Source organism: Myodes glareolus, chromosome 14, assembly GCF_982192425.1.
Source record: "Myodes glareolus chromosome 14, mMyoGla1.1, whole genome shotgun sequence".
Lineage (NCBI taxonomy): Eukaryota > Metazoa > Chordata > Mammalia > Rodentia > Cricetidae > Myodes > Myodes glareolus.
In genome coordinates, this window is record NC_142039.1 from 19,161,771 (window position 1) to 19,185,004 (window position 23,234).

Below are 23,234 nucleotides of genomic sequence, written 5' to 3' on the forward strand. Positions count from 1 at the left end.
TATGTATTTTACATTTATTTTTTATATAGTAAAAATATATTGGAAACTTCCTTACTGTCAAAAATTCTTACACGCACTTGTCAAAAATATCAAGATTACAAGTCAGTATAGAATTCAGATTTAAATAATAGACTTCCAAGATACATTCCGTAAAACTTCTGATTGTTTGGCTTGCACTGACCCAATGATGCCGGTTCCCCATTCCTGCCTAAGTATTTTAAAGCTATTACATTTAATAGCTATGCATTCTAATAGTTAAGACTATAGCAAAATGTGGCTATTTTTACTTTTGATTTCCTCTCTCCCCCACTCTCTACTTCCTTCCCCCATTCACTACTTCCCCATTCCCTTATTCCTTTCTTTATGTATCCTTTGTTTCTGGTGACAGATTATTGCCATGCACTCCAGTTTAGACTTGAACTTGCGGTCTTTCTGCCTCAGCCCCCAGAACCTTGGGACTTGAACTGTGCAACACTATGCCAGTTACTTCTGTAGCTGTCATGAAATATCATGAGCCAGTACAATTTATAGAAGAGTTTTTCGGTTTTGGCTTATGGTTCCAGAGGGCTAGATTTCCATAAGAGTGGAGAAGGCATACAGCAAGAGCAGGAAGCTGAGTGGTCACATCTTAACCACACACAGGAATATGAGAGAGCAAACTGCAAATGGGATAAAAAAGGCTATAGATTTTCAATATCAACTCCAGCAGCTTACTCCCTCCAGCGATAATCAATAAACTAAATTTCACGATCTCTCAAACAGCTCAGTCACCTGGGGACCACCAAGTTACTCAGACACATGAGTTTATAGAAGACATTTCTCATTTAATCCACAATGACAGTCACACCTAAATAACTTTTACGTTCACCACCTAGGACATTCCAATTTCCTGACGGAACTCCTTGGAGGGTGAGAATTATCCAGCTGATAACTTGCCCACACAGCCTTTCCACGTCTATACTACATTCACATATTCTCGCCAGAGCTGCAATCATTACTGTCTATGTACTCCAAGGCCTGTGACTGTTAAGACATACCAGTATTTCATTGGTTTTATTGTCATATTCATGATTTCATTGTCGGGCAGGACATCATCATGCTAGAATGATTCTCCATTTCAGAGATGCACAAAGAGAATTAGAACAATACAATGGTGCTCTCTTCAGCACACGTATACTGGAATTGGAACAATGTAGAGATTAGCATGGCTCCTGCACAAGGATGGCACAGAAGTTCATGAAGCATTAAAGAAAAAAAAGCATACAATGTGAATCTCAGCACCCACATTTCCTAGGAGAAAACCAGTATTGTGACTGATCAAAGTTCAAAGAGTAGGCTGAGGAGATAGCTTGGTTTATGTTTACCATGTGATGTGAGGATCTGAGTTCAATGTCCAAAACATATATAGCAGCATGGTAGTTCAGTCTTGTTACCTCCATACTGAGTAGGCAGAAATCGGTAGATTATTGACCCACTCGCTGGCCCAACAGAAACAGCAAGTGAGAGAAACATCCTGTCCCAGAAATACAAGGTGAACAGCATCCTGATGAATGACGTCTGATGCTGACTTCTGTCTTCCAGAAGTTACACACACACACACACACACACACACACCACGAGGCTGGGGGTGGGAAAGAATGGTGAAGTGGCAAACACAGGCGGCATGTGTCTCCAGTTTCTGACGCACATCTTTCCCACTTAGCTTGTCTGCCCCTGTGACCTTGAGAAGTCCTTTATTCTCTCTGAGCAATGTCTCCCCTCCTTTCTTAAGTGAAGTCAACACTGATAATAACAGAGCATTGGTGAGGCACAGTAGGACATGAGACTCAAAACAATGCCTTGAGTTCAGATCAACCTTTTTACCCCCTCAAGGTCATTTGATTCTTTTGTACCAAATTGAATCACATTTGCTTTTCTTAATTATTAAATATAAATGCTCAACTACCATGTATGAGCTTTTGAAAATTGTGGTGGAAGAGATTCTGGTGTTAAATGAATGACCTTTAGTCAAAACAATGAAGACAACAATGACATGACTCCAACGGAATATAACAAAGGAGCTTTCATACTTAGCATAGCTGCCTGATTTCATGAATCCTCTCAAGAGGTGAATGCCAGCTTCATTGCTTGTCTAGAATCAACTGTGAGCATTTGGCATGATGTTTATAAAATAAAGTATATGCCATTGTAGAGTTTTCATACCTATAGACAGCCCTTGGGGAGGGGTATTCACTTACCCCAGACCTCTGTCCTTAACAGCATTTTCATTTTCATTTGTTTGTTTTTTATTTTATTTTACCACACTTGCTTTTTTTTTCTTTTTGTATTTTCAGATTTCTTTTCAATTTAAATGCTATAGGCAAAGCAGTTTGGTTCTTGGTGCTATTATGTATTTACATAATCTGTTATATAATTCCTCATTTGTCATAAATGTTAATTAGCTGTGCTTTGCAAGTCACACAGAGGTTATTCTGATTTTGCTGATGAGGAAATTGAGGGTAAGATTGATTGGGGGCAACAATTTGAATCATACTACATAGTGACCCCATAGCATTTCAGAAGTTGGCGTCCATGCTCTTAGTTCCATGGTTTTGGGCTTAATTGACAGATCTAGTCACTCTAATCGGTTTCTTTGAAGAAGGAACTGGGAAACTGCATCACCAATGCTCTTCTCTCCATTTACCAATTATATTAGAGCCTCCTTCATTGGTGACCCACAGCCCCACCCTCCTCCCTTCCAGGTCTCACCTTGTCTCGCCATGTGTTTTGTGTGTTCTGTGTTACATGTAATTGCTAGTGGGGGTGTCTGTGCACATGTGTGGGTAGGTGTTCGTGCACATGTATGCCATGAGGAAGCAGAAGTTTGCAGTAGATGTCTTTTCTAGATGCCACCCACCTTCCTTGGTCAATTTTGGAGACAGGGTCTCTCAGAAAATATAAAGCTCATCAATTCAGCTGGCACTTGGGCCAGTGGGCTTCAGAAGTGTGCCTGCCTGAACTCCCTCAGCACTGAGATTTCAGGCACAGCGGCACTTTTTGTTTTACCCAAGCTTTCTTGAACAGAAACTTTCCTCAGTTTGGTCATGTTCTATTCTGTGCTGGTTACTTCCTGAACTTTTAGGTTCCTGTGTGAGGAGGTCATGTCTATTATTTTCATTCATTTTAAGCTTCACTTCAGTTATGCAGAGCCTGAGATGTTCTCAGTTAGCTATCATTTACATAGAAAAGGATGCCTAGTTTGGGGAGTTAGATCAGTCAGTAAAGTGCTTGCTTTGCACGCATGAGGACATTAGTTTGATCTCCAGAATCCAGATTAAAACAAACAAACAAATAAATGCATGGTTTGGTTGCAGATGTTTGTAACCCTGGCCCTTGGGGTAGAGATAGGCAGATTTCTGAAGCTTGCTGGTGATCCCAGGACCCAATGAGAGAGAGATCCTGCATCAAAACAAAACAAAACTAAGCAAACCTAAATATGGGTGACACCTGAATTTGTACCTCTTGCCTCACATGCACACATCAGTGTGACCTGAGCAAATATGCTGGAGCACAGACACACACAGGCACACACACAAAACACGTCAACACATACCCAAGAATATATAGTTGGCCAAGTGGGTTACCAGTCATTAATAGGTAAGCTGTGAACTTGCCCATTTTGACAATAAATTCTATGAATGGATTATAGATAACAATAGTCTAGGGTCAGCTCTTTCTGGAAACATCTCCATTTCCATTACTCTGAGGTGAGTTACTTATTTCATGCTAGAACACATGAAATTTAAAACTTTATTTTTACATATATTCCCCGAGAATCCCAGGATAATATCATCCAAAGTTCTCAGAGTTCTGTGTGCCTAACAAAGAATATGAATACACTTGTCAGCAATCCATCAGGAATGGATAGCTCAGGGGTGTTTCCACAGGCAAAGCCTGATGGGAGAGCTGCTGGCAAGAGAAGGAATCTAGATTTTGTTCACATATATTACTTTGTTCATTCTTTGGCATCAATGTAGACTGTGGTGGGGCCTATAGCAAAGTGGACTCTGAGAGCTCATGTTTTTAGACAGTAAGTCTTTACATAAAGTCAGCACTTTATGGTGGGTGCACAGATCCATCATCTTAGCTGTTCATTTCTGTCATTTGTACTTGTATTGTGCACAGACAGCTTTGCTAAAGGTATGTTGAAGATACGTGATTCCCATATTGCCTTTATTTTTGGTGTTATTTTTCTTATAATTTATACTGGGCAAAGGAGGACCTTTTTTTCTCAATTGATCAAAGTAGTTGCTCTTATGGATTGATGGACTCTTTTAGAAGTTTTGAAATGAAGGGTAAAGGAAGGGAGGTTGGAGAGGTAGCCTAGTCATTGAAAGGTATGTCATTTAAGACTGACCTGAGTTTGATCCCTAGTGCCTATGTGAAAAAAAAACTGGGCAAGTCACGTGCACCTATATTCCCAGTACTGGAGAACTAGTGATAGGAGGATTCCTGGGGCTTGCTGGTCTTCTATTCTTGTAGAATTAGCAAGTTTCTGGTTCAATAAGACACCTTGTCTCAAAAAACAAGGTGTGGATCAGTTGAGGAAGGCTACAGAAATTGACCTTTGGCTGCACGTGCACATACACTTACAACTGTGCATGCACAGAGCATAGACACAGACATGTATACACATGTACACACACAGAAGAAGAAAGTAAAAGCAAAAAAGGTAGGAAGTCTTTCAATCCAGCAAGACTACCATATCAAGAAAAAAACTGCTATTTTTTTTCACCAAATTGGACCCAATGGGAATTGAGGAAAGGCTGATCTCTGGCAACCCTTGTCCCTTGTTCTTGGATTATTAGATTAAATATGGTATTATTTCTTCAGGTTGTGAGCAAATTCAAGAGAAAAAACTCAAAACAGACCAAAGCAAACCAAAATACCTCTAAAACTAACAACACAAATACCCCCAAAGCCCTATTCACTGTTATAAGAATTTAATCTAGTAGTCTAGCTTGAATTGTTTAATGACTCTGGATATTACCATTGCATGTAACTCAGAACAGTAAAGGAACAATAAAGAGATTTAACCACATCCGGAAAACAAACACCTTCACACTGTTCTTAATGATGTTAGATGAATCACTGAATTGAAGGATCTGATGTTAGGCAACAGGAAGCTTCTTATGAAGGAGTAGGCTAAAACCATCTCAAGGGTATTTCTTTTTAGCCCTGGGATGCTGGCCAGAGTGTTGCTATGGCCACCAGGAAGGACTAATAGATGAATTTTCAATATTCTAATGCTAAAGGAAATTCAAAAAGGGAACCGAAGAGATGGCCATGTTGAGCAGGAGAGGAAGAGCAACCCCAAAGAGCAGGAACCAAATGACTAATGGATTCTGTTAAGAATTCCCAAAGGTATCCATACTGGTCATTTTCGAATGGGTAAAGTCTTCTGCTAAACATGCAGAGATGATTCACACAGGGGTCACACTTTCTATTGTTAAGATACAGAACTGTTGATATTTGGTATTATGCATTCCAATTTGTTACCCTAGATGTTATCAGTAGCACAATATTCACAGAGTTCCTTCTTTAGACAGAGATTGAAACAAACAAGTTTTTGATCACAGAAAATTTTGTAGGTTCCTGGCTGCATGTTACCCTGGAGTAAGGCACTTCTCAGTTCCTCCTAAGTTTTAAAGTTATTTTTTAAAGGAAAATGAGAGCAATTTTTCCTGGGTTCTGTGGTACTTCAGAAACACACTAATTTGCATCCTGGCGATGATTCATTTCAACACATACCTACTGAAGGTTGGACATTCAGTCTCATACTAATTCTTTAGTCCTGCATACTAAAGTGTCTTCATGCACTAGAAAAGGAGAATCTGTGTTGTAAATCATGAGCCCCCATAAAGCCAGCAATGAGAGTAACAAGCACACTGACAACCATGGGGAGTGGCATTCTTCAATTTACTCACATGGTTCTTACAAGCTTTAGAGGGTATCATCCATATTTCGTAGTTAAGGAAACTGAGGCACAGATAGAGTGGAAGAGCCTACATGAAATCTCATGGCAGAGCCAGCATTCAGCTTGGGCAAAAAGGAAATATAGGGATAGCTGCAGAGGTATTGATATTGTCTGGACATTCTGTCCTTCTACAGAAGACTCCTCCTTCATCATGTGAACTATCCAACTATCCTCATATCCTGTTCTTTTCCTTTCAGACTTTTTCTTTCTTGAGGTTTATTCTACAAATGACACTGAAATTGTGTGTGTGTGTGTGTGTGTGTGTGTGTGATATGCATAAATTAAACTGAAGCAGAGCACAGTTCTCTAATCCCAACCCTTGTATTACTTCCTGTGTAATACAGACCCTAATACAGATTCACTCCCAGGCCTGTAGAGCGTCTGCATTCTGCTTCACCCACCCCTGGAAGCTCATCTTCCTGCTTACCCAGTGCTTACCCTGCCCTTTCCATTCCCAGCACACCCAGGCTTTCTCTCCACTCTGGTCCTCTGTGTGTGCACTTTCCTCCCCCCTCCTGCTCTTACCCTGACTGTTCGCACTGTGTCCTGCCTCTTTCATTCAGATTTCTGCTCAGACACCTTCTTCTTTGACTTGCTCTACAAAGGAGGACCTCACTCTATGCCTCTGCATCCCCTCTCTGCTTTCTGTTCCTTGACACTATCCGACAATTCATTATTATGTGTATGTTCACCATTATTGCTGCTAGAATTAATACTTCAGAAAAGTAGGGGTTTTAACTTATTTTATGTACTGCCCATAATCCCGGTGACAAGAACAAATCTTGAAACACTGTCAGCATCATTACACAGTTGGTAAATGAGTAAATCAATAAATGAACATATTTAATGAACTATCAGCTAGGAAAAGATGGACACTTTAGTGAAGTAAAAAGTCAGTGAAAAATATGTTGATTTATCCCTCAACCCTATCACCAGCTCTCAGCATTACCTTCATCTGGCTTTGATTTACCTCTCAACTTACTTACACACACACCAAATTGAGAGAAAGAAAGACAGAGAGAAAGAGAGATTCCACACACGAGACTAGCATGTGGTATTATTATCTTTCTCTATCTGGTTTATGTTGCTTAACATAATGATTCTCAGTTCTCGTCTTTTTTTCTGCAAATGTCAGGATTTCATATGGATAAAATCACTGAGTATTGATAAGTAGGCTAATATGCACTCTATGATATAGAATCTATGTCTGACTTTGCTCAGATGGCCAAGAACCAGAGACTAGATAGGTCATGGACTTAGGGAAAATCAAATACTGCTGTTCTGTTAAGGGAACATATCAATAAAATGACTCCTAAAGACATTCTGTTATAGGTCATGGGAAAGATAGGTCCCATGACTAGCAGTAGATGGCCAATACAAAATGAACTTGGTAGTTTTGCAGAGTTTTTTTTGTTTTGTTTTGTTTTGTTTTTTGTCTTAGTGGTCTTCTGCTTAAATATTATGATTTCTGATTTTGTGCATTTTCCATTTTATTTTAAAATATATTTTAGGTTTGTTTGTTTTGTTTTCTGAAGAGAGAGAGGAAGGGAGTGGAGTTGGGTGGGCGGGGAGATAGAGAGGATCTTGGAGAAGTTGTGAGAAGGGAAACTGTGATCAGAATATATTGAGTGAAAATTTTTTTTTTTCAAATTTGTGGACTAATGAATCGAACAGTTGGCTTTCAAGAGAATAAATAAAAAAGGACAACAAATATATGAAAAAGTGTTCAAGACCCTCAGCTATCACACAAATGCAAGTTCAAATCGCATTGAGATACCATCTCTCCACAGTACCAATGGCTATAATCAGGGTACGAATTACAATAAATGCTGATAAGAAAGTGGGAGAAAGGGACCCTAATACAGCATTAGTGGGAATGTCAATTAGCCCAGCTACCATGTCTATGAAAAATGTCAAAAGAGATAAATAATATTTCTTATCCAGGAAATGTGATTGGTACCATAGGCAGGCACTATAATTCACAGGCAAAAACAGATTCAGAAGCAGAAGCCTTACTGGTTACATAGCAAGCCCATTAGAAACATTTGACCTTATTTGCACAAAGCAAGTTCACTGTTAAGATTGTGGCTGGATTCCCAGCATATCCTCCAACTGTAATGCCTTGCTGTGCTTGGTAATGGCAATGGAGAAATATCACTAACTCTTGGACTCATTGAGGGATTTTAAAGCCACTCTGGAGTTGCTTTGTTTTCGCTAGTTTGTGTTAATCTGTAATAGGACTAGAAATTTCCAAGATTGTAACAAAGTGTCACTCAAAGCTTGGCAGACTAGGACTCACAGAAAAAGTCCCCATGACAAAGAGTGGTAACAGAGTCTCTGGTTCTTTCAGATGCAGTCTAGGAGTTCTCTGCACTATAACATTATCTGGGTCTACATGGACTGCCATCACAAAAATACAGCAGGCTGCATGTGTTCCAAACAAGGGACACTTCCATCCCAAAACTCTGAAGTCTGATTGGCCAGGGCTCACACTGGAGGACTCAGTGTCTTGGGATGATCTGATTCCTGGCTTTAGGTGGTGTAGACTCATTGCATCCTTTCTCTGTAGAGAGGTAGATGAGTTGTGAGTTGTCTGGGGTTTCTTTATAAGGACAAAAATTCTGTTCTTTGGGATTTTACTCTTCTGAGCTCACATCTCCCTCAAAACTCGACCTCCTAAAGCCATCGTTCTGGAACTAGGATTTTAGAATTTCCATGGCTGTTTGGGGCACACACGAACATTCTGTCACAAGTGTCACAAGGTAGCATGGCAGAATGAGGACAATTTCCTCAAGAAGAAAGAAACTATCCGCCCCTTACATCTCATTACAGCCACTGCCTGACTCTTCCAGTGTGTGACAGTATTTGTGAAAGGGAAATCAAGCAAACAGGAAAAACAGTGGAAAATCAAATTAAACCGATCCTTAAGTGCTTGAGGGTGGCTTATTCTGAAAAGAAAAACACACATTTCTCACTAAAAGTATGGTCTCGGTTTTCCAACCATATAGTCACCTGGGAAGTCAAGACATTTGAAGCAAGACATTGTTTCATTAACTGAAAACATGCATGCATTATTCTTTTAAGAAATCTGAGTGAGAGAAATATTAAGAATTTAAGCCACGAGGCACAGATGCCTCCAATATCTTGAGTCGACATCCCTGCCTGCTACAGAATATTGGAAGGTTTCCTTAATAATTCCTAATTGGAGCCTTGGTTCAGATAAACCCGACAGTCCATTTAAGATGGCTCGGGTGGCTCAAGAGCATGCTGAGACTCTCTGATCTAGGTTGTTTGGCTTAAGGATTTGAGAAGACAAATAGAAGCAGCTGCACCAAGGATTTCGTGCAATTAGGTTCATGCAGATTCTGGAAGTTGCTTATTAGGTCTGTCACTTTCAATCCATCTGGTATTTTCGTGCTCAAGTCGAATTGTGGGTTGCTCAGTGGGGTCAGTGGTTTTCCTTTTACCTGCTAGACAGCACTGGACAACCAGGAAGGCTTATCTGCTGGAGGCAGGATGCACAATTTGGCTGCTTATTGCAAGGCACATGCATTTTTGATTTGACTGTGTGAGACAGCTCAGACACCTCCTTGGAGTTACAGTTTGGACCAGTGTAAGACTTAGATATTATTCCCAGATTGTTCTGGGCTTATTCGTTTTTAGTTTTGTAAATGTTCTTTCTCTGGGCTTTTGTGTTCTGCCCCAAGCCAAAAGAAAATGTTGTGAAAAATGAATTTATCCTCATCTCAGCATCATCTGTCTTGTGTGGACTCCAACTCTGTAGACTAAATTAGATACAATCCCTGGATCATAGCTTGACCCTTTTAAACTTCTGCTAAATTGAGGGATTCTCGATATCAAAGACGAAATTTCTTAGAATGTGTTAATTAGTGTATGATTCTCTCTTCTAACTTTCTCCCCAATGTCTATTTTTATAATGCCAGTCTTTATTTGGGCAGAGGAAGTTTGAATTCAAAGACATTCAGAAGAATTATCGATGTGTGCTGCATCCCCTCCCTTCCACAACCTCTTCCCTTCCCAAGAACTCATCAGTTCTCAGTTTCCAGAGCCATTTTGGACTGTATGCACTTGACAAGTTTGGAGCTCCGGTCTCTGTATCTGTGAGGGAACTTGGGGATAGACTGAGGCACACTCTGCCATCTGGACTGCTCTGTGCCAAGAGCGGCTGGCCCTCTGGTGTTTCGTCTATTTTCAGTACCTGTGCCCTTGGTCTCTTGAGATTCGGAGAGTAAGTTTTCCAGGAGGTGTGAATGAGCTTAGGCTGGAGCCCATTGGTGTTTTTTGGCTCGTTTCATTTGCCTTATGTCTTTTATACACATGAGTTTAAATTCCTCAAAGACGATGAGAGGAGGCCACTGGGTTTCTTATGATGTATTCTAAAACAGCATCGTGACAGAGACAGGGATTGATCCACGAAGATGAAATAACTGCCTATTCTCTTTCATCTCTCCACTGAGAAGGTAGATCCTGCAAACACACGAGGTCCAGCCAGTACATTTTGTCAAATGGTTCCTGTTTATGCCGCCTTTACAGGGTTGGGTAAGAGAGGAATGGAGGTGGAGGAATAAACTCTTTTACTAACAGCGATGTTGTCTGAAAGGGAGAGATAATTCTGTGAAACTGGTGGACTACCAGTGAAAATCTCGCTTCTCAAAAATTAGTGTTTGCTGAAGGATTTCCAGATGCTTATGTGAGATATACTTAGGTGCCTTGTTTCATGCTTGTAACTTTACTGCTATAGAAACAGGAAGTTGAGAAACGAAATAAAGGGACTTGTTTCAATGTTATATTGAGGCATTTGAAATTTGAGGGAAGGATAGTTAAAGCGAAGAGATGTTTGGTTTCTATTGTCTTCTGACTATTAAATAAACACCCCATACCTTCATCTCCTGGTTTACAGAGAGATTCCATCTTAAGAAATTAAAATAATAATACTGACAAGATAACTGGTTAAAGCTCATGCTTCCAAACCTGAGGACTTGAGTTCAATTCCCAGGACCCACACGGTGGAAATAGCTAACAGATTTCCCCAAACTGTCCTGTGCCCTCCACATGTGTACACACAGACACACACACACACACATACACACACACACACACACATACACACACACGAAATACATAAGTAAATGCAATAAACATTTCAAAGGCACTAAAGGAATAATAATTATACTGATAAATTAAAAATATTCAATGGAGGATGTCTTTCTCAACAAAATGTATGAGACCAATTGCATTTATAGGCAAATGGAATTTTTTTTTACAAAAAAAGGGAAGAAAAGGAGGAAGGGAGGCTGTCTAGTTAACCTAAGTCATATATCTCATATAAAAAAGTCAAAATATATCACTGACTTAAGTGTTGCACATAAAATTTCAATGCTTTCAGAGTAAAACATGGGAGAATACCCAGGGAAATATATGGCAAAGTCCGCAGACATGACACCAAAACCACCATGTGATGGAAGACTCAATAAATTGCATTTTCCAGAAATTGAAGATTTCTGTTCTGTAAAGGACCTGACCAAGAGGGATGAGAAGGTAAGTTGTGTAGTGGAGGACAGCCTGTACACACCACAAGTCCTTATGACTTATGCCTAGACCTTCCAAAACTCCACAGTGAAACTAAACCAAAGCAAACCAATTAGACCCCCCCCCAATCAAAACCCACAAATATAGTGGTAGTAATAATAAAAATGTTAATAATGTTAACAACAATAACAATAATCAATTAGATTATGCAGCGGTCAAAGACAAGAAGAGAGCACACAAATGTCACATTAGCACGTGGATGTTTGCTTTGTATCATTAACCTACAGAAAACTGCAAGCCTAACTATGCCTTTAGCAGAGGGGCTGGAGGAAAACAGCAGTGAGCAATCAAATGCTGGCAAGGAGGTAAAGAAAGGAAGTTGCTTATACGTTGCTGTGCATATGAAATGATACATCTAATCTTGACAATGTTAGACTATACAAAGTCCCTCTCAGAAATTGCACTGCTTGGTATTTATTCCAGAAAGATGAAGGCTAAAATGGTATAGAAACCCAAACCAGAATATTGTTAGAGTCTTTATACTCATCCCAAACTAGAAACAACACAGATGGTTTTCAGAGGGTAGATGGTTAAACAAACTGTGGTATATTCATGCCATGGAATAGTACTCAGCAATAAAAAGTAATGCACTAGGGATGTGTCCCACAACCTTGAAGAACATCTAGGGAAGTACCCAGCAATTGTGTGTGTGTGTGTGTGTGTGTGTGTGTGTGTGTGGTGTAAGCCCAGGATTGATTTTGAGAGTCGATTATTCTTTACCTTTTCCAATGAGGCAGGGTCTGAACTGAATTCAGACCTTGCCAGGAAGGACTTTTCTAGCTAGTTAGAGTACTTTAGGGCTCTCTGGCTCCGCCTCCTGACTGTGAATTACAGGTGGGATGTCACACCCACCCAGCATTGAAGGGGTGCTAGGAATCCATTTGTGTGGCAACCACTTTTTCCATTAAGCCACTTCCCTAGCCCCCCAGATGTTTTGCTTTAAAATATAATTTAAATGCAACCCATAACATTCCCTGAACTTGTGATGGGCTTTTAACTCTACTTAACAAGTAAGTCAAAACTATTCTACATAGCAGATGCAATGAGTTCACCTGGGAGAAGCAATGGTTTGAGGTCAGGAATTGTGGACCCTGGTTGCCTGTTTGCCCAATGGTTAAATAGCTGGCTGAGAGCTTAGTTTGCTGGCCACCAGCATCACAAGAGTATTCTATCCCATGCCACTTGTTTGAGAAAAACTCTAAATTCAAATTTGCAGTAAGGTTTTAGCTGATCACACATTACTTTCACATCCTTGCAAAGTAGGAAAAAAAAATGAATCGCCCCCCATTGGTGAATCGCTTGGGAAAGATCCAGTTGTTCACACACAAAAGATGGTCACAGTCTTAAGTATAATGGGTGGGTAAGGAGGACATGTGTTTTTTCCCTGCCATATGCCATCTGTATGTCAGGAAAGTGAAATAAGGCTTGAAAAATGGTCTCTCGTTTCTCTGTCTCCAGCTCTCCCTCACCTCCCTATAGCCCTTATCTAATTTATGAGTAAAGATTTTAATGAGACCATTAATTGTACTACATTATTTGGTATGTAAATGTCCTTTTGTAATGAAGTGAATTAATCAAATTTTAGCTGCAAATTTCTACCTCCTAATTTTTCATGGCTTTAATGTACTATTTGCTTGGCTTTTGTTATTTGGCATTTCCAGCAGCCCTTATTTAGCTCCATGATGGGAAGGAAAGAGGGCAGAGGAGGGTGGATCTTAACTCTACCCTGCGAAATAATACTCACTGAAAAGGCATTTTCTGTCGAACTTACACAGTGGGATGTCTAATAACTACCCAACTTTTTACATATAACTGCAGCCTTCCTAGGCTGTTTTCTTTGTCACTCCTCACAGTCCTCCCCATGGCTAGCCAAGTGCTGCCCTTGGGAACAAAGCCCAAACTGTTCTCTCTCAATGGAACCCAAGAAACTTGCCAACATTAACCATTACTGCAATTGCAGCATGCTCATTATTTGTGAGGTTCCTAAGTTTTGTTTCCATTCTGATTTATGTGTATATGGGTTTCCTCTGAATATCCTTGTTCACAGAGGGGCCATAATAAGAGATTGGATTTTCAAGAGCTGGGATTACTAGCAGGTGGGTACTGGAGACTAAACTGTGGTCCTCTGGAAGAGTAGCAAACATGCTTAGCCACCAAGCCATTTCTTTAGTCTTCCATATCCATACAGGTTTGATGTTGGCCCCAGTGCTTCATTTGTGACTACAAATTCTATAACCCACAATCAGACTTTGGACTAGTTACTGGGATTTCCAGTCGTCCTAACTAAACTGTGGACATGCTCACTGATGCATCTCTTTCTTGAGATTTCTTACTTCACAGGGTGGGAAATTCACTTCCTTTTGCTCAGGCTTCACACTTTGATGCTCTGTTGATCTCTCTCTTCTACATGTTTGATCGACAGGCCATCCTGACAGGTTTAGCTGCACATTATCTCTAGAATTTGGGCTTCTAACCACTTCCATCTTAATGTGTTCAGCTTGACACCTCCATCTCTGGTTGGGATTACTCCAAGGGTCTCCTCCTTTAGGTCCCCCTGCGTCAGTTCTTATTAATTATGGGTTGAAGCTGAACTGTCCTCTACAGGCTCATGTTTCCAGTGCTTATTCTGAAGCGGTGGCTCTTTCCTGGGACTGTAGACCATTTAGGAGATGGCGTCATACATAAAGACATAGGTTCCTTGGGGTGAACCTCTAAAAACTGTATCCACTCCTGATTCTGACCTTGTTGGCTGCTTCTGTTCTACAGTGATGTGGGCAGCTTTCGGAGATACCCTTGTGTATGAAGCAAAAGAAGGTAAAAGGAAAGCCAACAAAGGAAATGGGGACCATGAGAAAGAGACTACAGAGGAAAGAAAGGATCCATGATCTCTGTTCACAGAAAGAAACCTGTTGAGGGCTCATTGCACACTAAGCATGGGCCCAGGTACTAAACAATCTAACAACTGTGATGAAATGAGATACATCCACGATAGGCTCAGGCATTTGAATACTTGATCCCCAATAAATGGTACGATTTGGGAGTTATAGATCCTAGCTAGAAGACTTACACAGAATAATGCTTACTAAATATATGCATGTTAACATTTAATGGGTGAATTTATGAAGGAACTGGATCATTTTTTTTACTTGAATGGAGAAATGACTTATTAAAAATTCAAGCTTTGAAGTTGTTACAGATCTGAGTGTGACTTCCAGGCTCTTCATCTGAAAGCTTGAGTTAGGGTTAGGGTTAGGGTTTAGGGCTAGGGTTAGGGTTATTTTTTTTCCCAGCCTTATATTCATAGCTGAAAATGGGATTACGGGGAAAAATCATTTCATAGGATTTTTTTCCAAGTACTGAGCAGGATGGTCCATATCAAATACAGAACACACAATCAGGAACATAGTAAGTGTTCAATAAAAACTTCTACTTACATTATAAGCAATGCTACAGTCTAAGAGTAACAAATGGATGCATCTAGGAAGTTGACATAGCAATCAATTAAACAGAGGCCAACAGAAATTTCCATTTCAGCTAAATTATAGCTACTGATTCTGGCACATATAGATATAGGGAAGAAATGCCTAGAGATGAGGTTCAGTGTCGCAGCCCGTGAGGTTACTCTGTCGGAATAGAAGGACTCATTACAGAATCTGGGAAGCAGAATCACACAACTCTTTCTTTGCCTGCATGTCTCTTACTCAGGAATGACCCAAGCTGCATTAAACATTGGGTAGAAAGGTCACTTAGAGTCATTTTAATTATTGCACTGTCAGATGGTAGCAGGTAGCAATTTTCTCTGCCAAAATATCTTAGTTTTCTGTAAAGAAGGAGAGAAAGTACAGATGTTCGGAGGATCAATGTTGGGTGTCTGCAGATCTGGCTGTTTCCTAGTATAGGGAATTTATTCCATAATGAGGATGCTCTTAAGGGCCTTTGGGCTCTTTCCAAAGACTGGCTTCATGAGTAAAAGCAAGTCCTGTAGTATATTTCAGAAAAGGAGCTATTTGAAGACATAACATGAAAAGAGTTATTATTTCAACATAGAACAAATTAAATTATGGCTTATAACTGCTTACTGTTTCATATATAATGCAAACCTCAGGTTTTCTTCTTTACTTACAAATATATATATATATATATATATTATATATATATATTTCTTTTTTGTTGCTTTTTGGTTTTGTTTTGTTTGTTTGTTTCTTGAGAGTTTCTCTCTGTAACAGCCCTGGCTGTCCTGGAACTCTCTTTGTAGACCAGGACAGCCTCAAACTCAGAGATGTGCCTGTACCTGCCTCCTAAGTGCTGGGATTAAAGTCATGTGCCACCACTGCCTGGCAGTACAAGTAATTATTTTAATGAGGAAAAATTGACTGGGACTTAGATCTTTGAGTGTTTGTAGATTGATGTTAAACCAATGCAGGAGACTAGTAGTGTCATACATCCCTTTTGGATATCCAACTGATTTTGTATCTCTAGTTAGAGTTGTAGACTCACTTTAAAGTATGTCTGATGACCTAGCTTAATTTCTGCGGTGGTGACAGAACACTGTGTCAACTTAGGGGAGAAAGTTTCCCACTTGACTCCTGACCCCTAGGTCCACCATTTCAGAAAAGTCAAGATTGGAACTTGCGGCAGCTGCTCAGATCCACAGTCAAGAACAGCAGAAAGAGAATAAATATGTCTGCTTACCTGTATTGCAGCCTCTCTCTACACTTGAATAGTCTTGGTCCCAAATGCAGGGAAGGGGACAATGGCTGGGTCTTCTTGCCTCAGTTAAGTCAGCCACAGCAACCCCCACAGAACCCAGTAGGTATGCATGACATAGACAACTCCTCACTGAGATTCTCTCCCAGGTGATCTAGAGATGGGTAATCTGACAATTAAAACTAACTATCACATCTGAGACAATGACGGTGGCATTTACGTGATAAGTTGCTTGGGATCCAAGTGTTTAATCACATAACAGGTACATAACAAATTTTCTCTAACTGCACGGTTGGGAGATGAATTTCGCTGTAGAATTATCATGAGCGTGTTTGACACGACTGTCATAAAGCAAAGCTGTATTTGATAATCTACCAGTCAAAGCCATTGCTCTCCATTTACATCAGTTTTATCAACCCCACCAGAATTTTGCTGTGCTATTTTCATTTAGAAGACGAAATTTACTAGAAAGTGACTGAGTCTGATATTCAGAAAACATCCACTATGGAATCTTAGAACCCCATGCCTTTGTCTGGGAACAGTCAAAGCTCTCAGGTTCCTGACCTCTATTATTCTATCATTCAATAACAAAAGTTACTGAACTAAAATGTCCCTCTGATATTAAACTTAGCTAGGCTTGTGTGAAAACTTTTTGAACACCAATATTTGAAAACGATTATTTTGAGGTTTTGTTATTTACCTTTGTCCCCTTCCTTTGACAGAAAGAGTAAAATGAAGCGATAATGGGTCTGGCAGCATTATCTACATAATAGTACCTGCTGAAGCTCTTAATTAATTCAATGTTTATGAGGTGTTGGCTTGGTGTCAGGAAAGGGCTGCTCTGCCTGGAGAAGATATTAGGATACATTTCTCAAAGACTGCATCAGCAGACTCCAGCACTTGAGAAGAAAGAGACAGACGGTCCTCACAGAGCCAGACATCAATCCTTCTTCAGATTGCCAGGAAAAGGTTAAAAATGGGTTGATCAAATGGCACTTCCTAAGTACGGAATATGATGATCAGGGCATGGAGTAAAAGGGGTGTTGAGAAATCTACAGCTTGCTAAAGAATCTGGACTTTATGCTAAAGAGAAGCAAGTCTTGTTTGTTTTACTGGATAAATACTACATTAAACTGACCATTTGAACCACACCAGCACATGTTTGTGGGGTATAACACCGGAAGGCCCACCTCTAGTGTTTTACTTCTGTCATCCAGGCACAGGTCCTAAAGGCTCCCGTCTTGGAAACAAGCATTCGGGACAGCCAGACCTTAACCAAGATGCACCTGCTCTCACCAGCTCTCCAAAGATCAGGCAATGAGTTTGGTAAACCAAGTATCAGTGCATTACCATTTAACAACCTCTAGAAATCAAACCTCCTCTAGGGAAATAAGGGGATGGCAGGGAACAAAACCCCAACAACCAACAGCAACAAAACTATAGCAATTTCTCTAAAAACAAGTAAGTCATAGCACTCCCCCAGATGACACAAGATTTTAATCTTGGTCATGTATCCAGAGGAAAGAATGGCGGCAGGGGCCAGAAGAGATGGCTGTTCACCCAGCTTCGTATTAACGTTATTCACAGTAGCAAAATACAGGAAGAATCCACATGTCCACTAAGGTGAGGAGACCGAATCAGTTTATGCATACAGTGGGATATTATTCAGCATTAAAACGGAAAGCCCCATGTCCTGCCTTATCTCTCTCCATTTCCTGCCTGACGCCATAGGAAGGAACCTCTGGCTCCCGCTCCTGCTGTAGCTCCGCCTCCACTATGATGGGCTCAAATCTCCATCCAAGATAAACATTTCCCACTTTAAGCTGCCTCTGTCAGACTATTTTGTCACAGTCGGCAGAAAAGTAACAAGTCTAGAAAGTGTGGCTAAAGTTAGAGAGATGTGCGGCAAGGTGAAGAGGGTCAGGAAGGCTGCCCCTTGTGGAAGACAGCAGCAGCCTGTTTGAAGAAATTTCGGGAAAAGTGCTCAATGGAGTTATGTGACAAGGACACCCCAGCAGCCAGTTGCTGCCATGAGAGAGTGAGGGAAAAATAACTCACATCATGTTAACTGAGCTGTTAATAGGACATATAGAATGAAACAGCCGGAGAGGTGGGAAGTGGGAGATGGAAGAGGGACCAGAAAGTAAGGAAGAAAGGTACGAGAAAGGCTTTGTGAACGCGCTCCTGTAAAGAAGGGCATGTCTGCTTGTATGCGACGAATTTGAAAACTGTTAAATATGTCCTTGGGACAGAGTGGGAACAGCAGGGACAAAAGGGATTTCAGAATTTCTCAAACAAGGATTAGGAGGTTACTGGAGCAGGCTCAGCTTCTCCACTCCTTTAATCACCGTGGTTTAACTGAATTGCCTACTTCATGGGACAGAGAGGTCCCACTGGTTTCATGTGTGATCGTAATGTAAAATTTTTTTTCTGGCATAGAAATCCAGGTTCCAAAAGAACTCATAAATACACTAGCCGGAGAGTAAGAACACCAACACAAGCGGTCTGGGGCAATGGGCTTCCTATTACCTGACAAACCCCTTAAGATTAAAAATGCAGCCAGCAGCCACCCATATTCAGGGAACCGCGAGGACGTCGGATTGTGCTGCTAAGAACAGTTAGAATGGAGATTATCTGCTTGACGATGTAAATGTGCACAAATGGTTGAAAACTATTTCCAGTGCAGACGCTGCAGGAAACCTCATTTAGTCATATTTTAGAATGGATGTACTATGCAAACAAGTATAATTTCTGTGGGAGACAATTCTATTGAATGTGTCTGGATGGAGTTTTTGAAACACACTGAATACGATATATTGAATAGATCCTAATGTTAGTGAAAGGATCGGGACTGAAGGATCTTGACTCGTCTGTCTGCTCCGTGGGAGAACTCTCCTCGTCTAGCAAGTTTCTGTAACCTTGACCTTGGGGGACTCCAAGCTGAGTCAGAGGCAGAGCAATCAGTGACTTCCTAGTGGTGATCAAACTCCAGTTTTCTCCAGCAGGTCCCCTACAGACATTTAAATAATATTGCCTTCCTTGCAGTGGTCCGTGGAGGACAAACAAGGGCTGCGTTTTCAAAGTTTCCTATCATCTGTCTCCCTCCTGCTATGTTTTTATAGGATCTTCACATTTTCAGTTCATAAGGTCACTTTTTTGAAGCTGAGGTGTTTCTCGTTCTAAAACCCTTCTGTTTGGATCAAAATTTATCTTCACTCCCAAGTAGCCTGGATTGATTGATTCCTTGGGAAGTTGGGTCAACTGCCTGCACCTCTATATTTACCTGCTGACGAGTCTGTATGCCTCAGGGCATAGGCATAGACAGAAAGGACCATGCGTACACAAATTTGTAGGATGTTTATGTAGAGACCCAGCATTTTCTGACTGTTTTTCCCTTTTAATTCTGAAGGGGGGGAGTGAGTTGTGAATAATTTCCAATCACGGAATGCTGTGATTTTTGACTTTGACTGTCCCCTAAAAGGCCGTCCTCTAAAGGCTTGGTCACCAGTTTATGGTACCACTGGAAGGTGGTAGAAGCTTTAGCAGGTGAGAACTCCAGGAAGGACGTCCAATCACTGTGCTGTTGTGTCTTTTCTCTTTATCTTGCTCCTTGGCCATTATAAGGTAAACACTTGGCTCCACCGAACTCCTGCCTTGACATAGGAAAGTAATAGGGCCAATCCATCACGGATTGAAACCGCTGGGACCATGCACTGAAACAAACCTTCTTCTTTAGAATTTGCCTCTTGTATTTTGTCATGGTGATGGAAATCTGAGTAATAAATTACTTATATGCTCCCTCCATGACCAGATAATTATAATTTCTGAGATGGCAGAGAATAGTTTTGTATATTTAAAAATTCTCTTAATTCTCCCAGATCATCACAACTTTGACTCCATATTCACCATCAGTACATCTATGGTCATCCTTCCCTGAATGCATCTGATCTTATCAAAGAGTCAGTTAGTACAATTTGGCTGCATAAAAGTCAGAAAAGTAACTTTGTAAGATTTCCTGTCACTGGAGTATGTTGCAAGGACAACGAAAAGTGTATCAGAGATGGTAAGTGGTAGGTGAGTATGACAGGCAGAGGGACTTCTGCTCACTATAATTTTGTAAATTGTTAAATAAAAAGTTTTGGCACTCTAAGACTTCTGCATATCTTCTAATGATATGACTGTTTCCAGTATAGGCAATGGAGACCCATTCTGCCATTTGGTCATTAGGCAAATCTAAAAACATCTGATACCAATATTTACATATTAGTAGATGGATAAAAAACAAGTTAAACAATTTACGGCATCTTAATAATTGCCATCGCTGTACAGTATTGTGGAAGTGATTCCCTCTCTGAGTACTGTGAAAATTTTATGTGTTTGTACATGTATAGACATGGGTGTGTGTATAGGCCAAAGGTCAAAATTTGATGTCTTCCTCACTCACTTTCCACATTATTATTATTATTATTATTAGTCTCTTCCTGAATCTGGAACTTAAACATTTGGCTAAACTGGTCAGTCAATGAGTACCTGGGATCCCATCTCTTCCCTCCAGCACCTGGATGGCAGGTGTGCTGCATCATGTCCCGCTTTTGTCATGGGTGCTGGGGATTGAACTCATGTTCTCGTGCTTGTCTGTGAGCACTTTACTGAGCTACCTCCTCCTCCGAACTCCAGAATCTTATTGGAGGAACAATCAAAAGTGATTTTTTTTCAGATAAGTGTTAAAGATTTATGAGATGTTAATTCTGCCACAAAAGTATGTTCTGCTTTTCTCCCTGACATCCAAATCCCTGTAGGAAATCGTTACAAAATCAAGTGTTCCTTGTAACTAATGGGAAATACTCAGTATAAGTAAATGTGCCATATTCTCCTATCAGTCTTGGGTGTTCCTTGGAAGTAGGGTGATTTTTGTTTATTTGGTTTTTGTTTTTGTTTTAATTTAGAAGAATAAACGAGGAAAAAAAGTTACCTTTCTGAAATTCTCAAGTTTTCGTGAGGTTAATTGAAGCTGTCAGCTTTGCCTGGAATCTCACTGTTTCGCTGACGCTTCTCGCATTTTGTGTTCCGAGACAGGCGGCAGAGACTGTATTAGCACAACTCACTCTCAAATAATTCATGGGCTACCTGGTGATAAAAGTTCTTCAGAACAGCAAAAATTCCCAATATTGCTAAATCTTGACAAACAATGTTCTCTGCTGTGCCGGTTTTATTCATTAGCTACAGTTACTTATATTTTACTGGCACATGGCAATCAAAGTTCAATGAAATTCAGAATATGTCTAAAAGATACCATACATTCACCGAGTAGTATGAATGGGTGAAGAAGCTACCTGAAATGCTGAAGGAACTAAAATTCACAAATGAGTAGAGAAATATGTAAATACAATATGATTGGACATCATCAAAACAGTAAAAACTGGGTTAAACTTGCATTGAAAATGGCTAGTTTCTAAATGAGCGATGATGGATGAGGATTGTCTGTAACTATGCTTAGACCTACACTGTTCTAAATAAAATCCAGAATCCCTGAGGCTATTTGTCATTTGGATGAAGGAGATGACACAACTAATATTTTTAGACTTTGGAAGAAAAGATTCTTGGGACTGGAAAGATAACTCAGTAGTTAAGAGTGCTTGTTGGTCTTCCAGGGGACCAGAGTTTGGTTCCCAGAACTTAAGTTCTACACCTCATAATAGATTGTAACCCATTTCAGTCCTAGCACTTATGGTGCCCTCTTCTGGCATCTGCAGGCACCTGCACTCAAGTGCACATCTCACAACAGAACCATAGACAGAGGCACACCTACACATACACACATACACAGACACACACACATACAAAAATAAAAAAAACACCTTAATAAAAGATAAAGGGCGTGTTAATTCTTATTAGGTGTGTGTCATTCTTATTAGGTTCAATATCCTTCACTAGTTGAGTTCTACAGTGGTGCTTACATAAACTCAAGTCATCAAGTCAAGGGACAAGGGCCTCTACCTGCTAAGCTGTCCTACTGGCCCCAAGACGATTCTGATGTTCCATCAGAAATGCTATGGAGCTTTACAGAAGGTGCCTTTCAAGGTGTGTGTGGGGGGGATGCATGTCACAGCTGTGCTTTCTGATGATTAGGTTGAGACTTGATGGGAGATTTTTCACAGCCATGCTTGGAGAAAACTAAACTGTGTATACCACCGTAATCTGCATCTTTAATAGAACAGAGGGCTTAGTGGTGTGGTCTGTGGGTCTTAGGTGGGGATTCTTAAATAAAGATTTTATCATAAGCACTTTGTCTCTGCATTATTATCATTATTTTACAGATCCCAAAGGGGAATAGAAATATTTGATTGTGAAAATAATCCTTAGCTTAATATTAATTTAGTACCTCAAAATAATGTTTTTCTTCCTTCCTTCCTTTCTTCCTTCCTTCCTCCCTTCCTTCCTTCCTTCCTTCCTTCCTTCCTTCCTTTGTTCCTTCCTTTCATTCTTCCTTTGTTCTTTCTTTCTTCCTTTCCTTCTTTCCCTTTGGTGGCCCTAGTGATAGAATCCAGAGTCTCATGCACTCTATCTCCATTCCAATATCACATATTTCTAATTATGTAGTCACTGGCGTTTTTTTAAATTGTATTCCCATAGAAATAGGAATCAATATTGATGGATGGTGAAAAAGTTAAGTATTATAGTATGGAAACAATAAGAACATTGCCTGGCAGTTATTCACTAATGATTTGGGGCTTCAGTTTTTCATTTAGAGAATGGGATGATATTGGTGACTACATTAAGATTAAGTGGTAAAAATCATATGAAGTGTGTATAGTTCACCATGCATGGCCAGAACAGAAAGATTCAGGGTATCTAATTGCCATACCAAGTATTCTTCACAAACCATCTTTCGCCTCTCAAA

The 23,234-nt window shown here is 40.2% G+C and overlaps 1 protein-coding gene and 1 non-coding gene across 3 annotated transcripts in view; one reads left to right on the plus strand and one right to left on the minus strand.

Moving 5' to 3' along the window:
* Celf2 (CUGBP Elav-like family member 2) overlaps positions 1 to 23,234 on the minus strand; it is an 811,194-nt gene that overhangs the window by 768,346 nt on the left and 19,614 nt on the right. The window lies entirely within an intron of this gene.
* LOC125417705 (U6 spliceosomal RNA) lies at positions 1,154 to 1,256 on the plus strand. Its single transcript, XR_007237228.1, has one exon. It is a non-coding gene; the product is annotated as a U6 spliceosomal RNA (small nuclear RNA).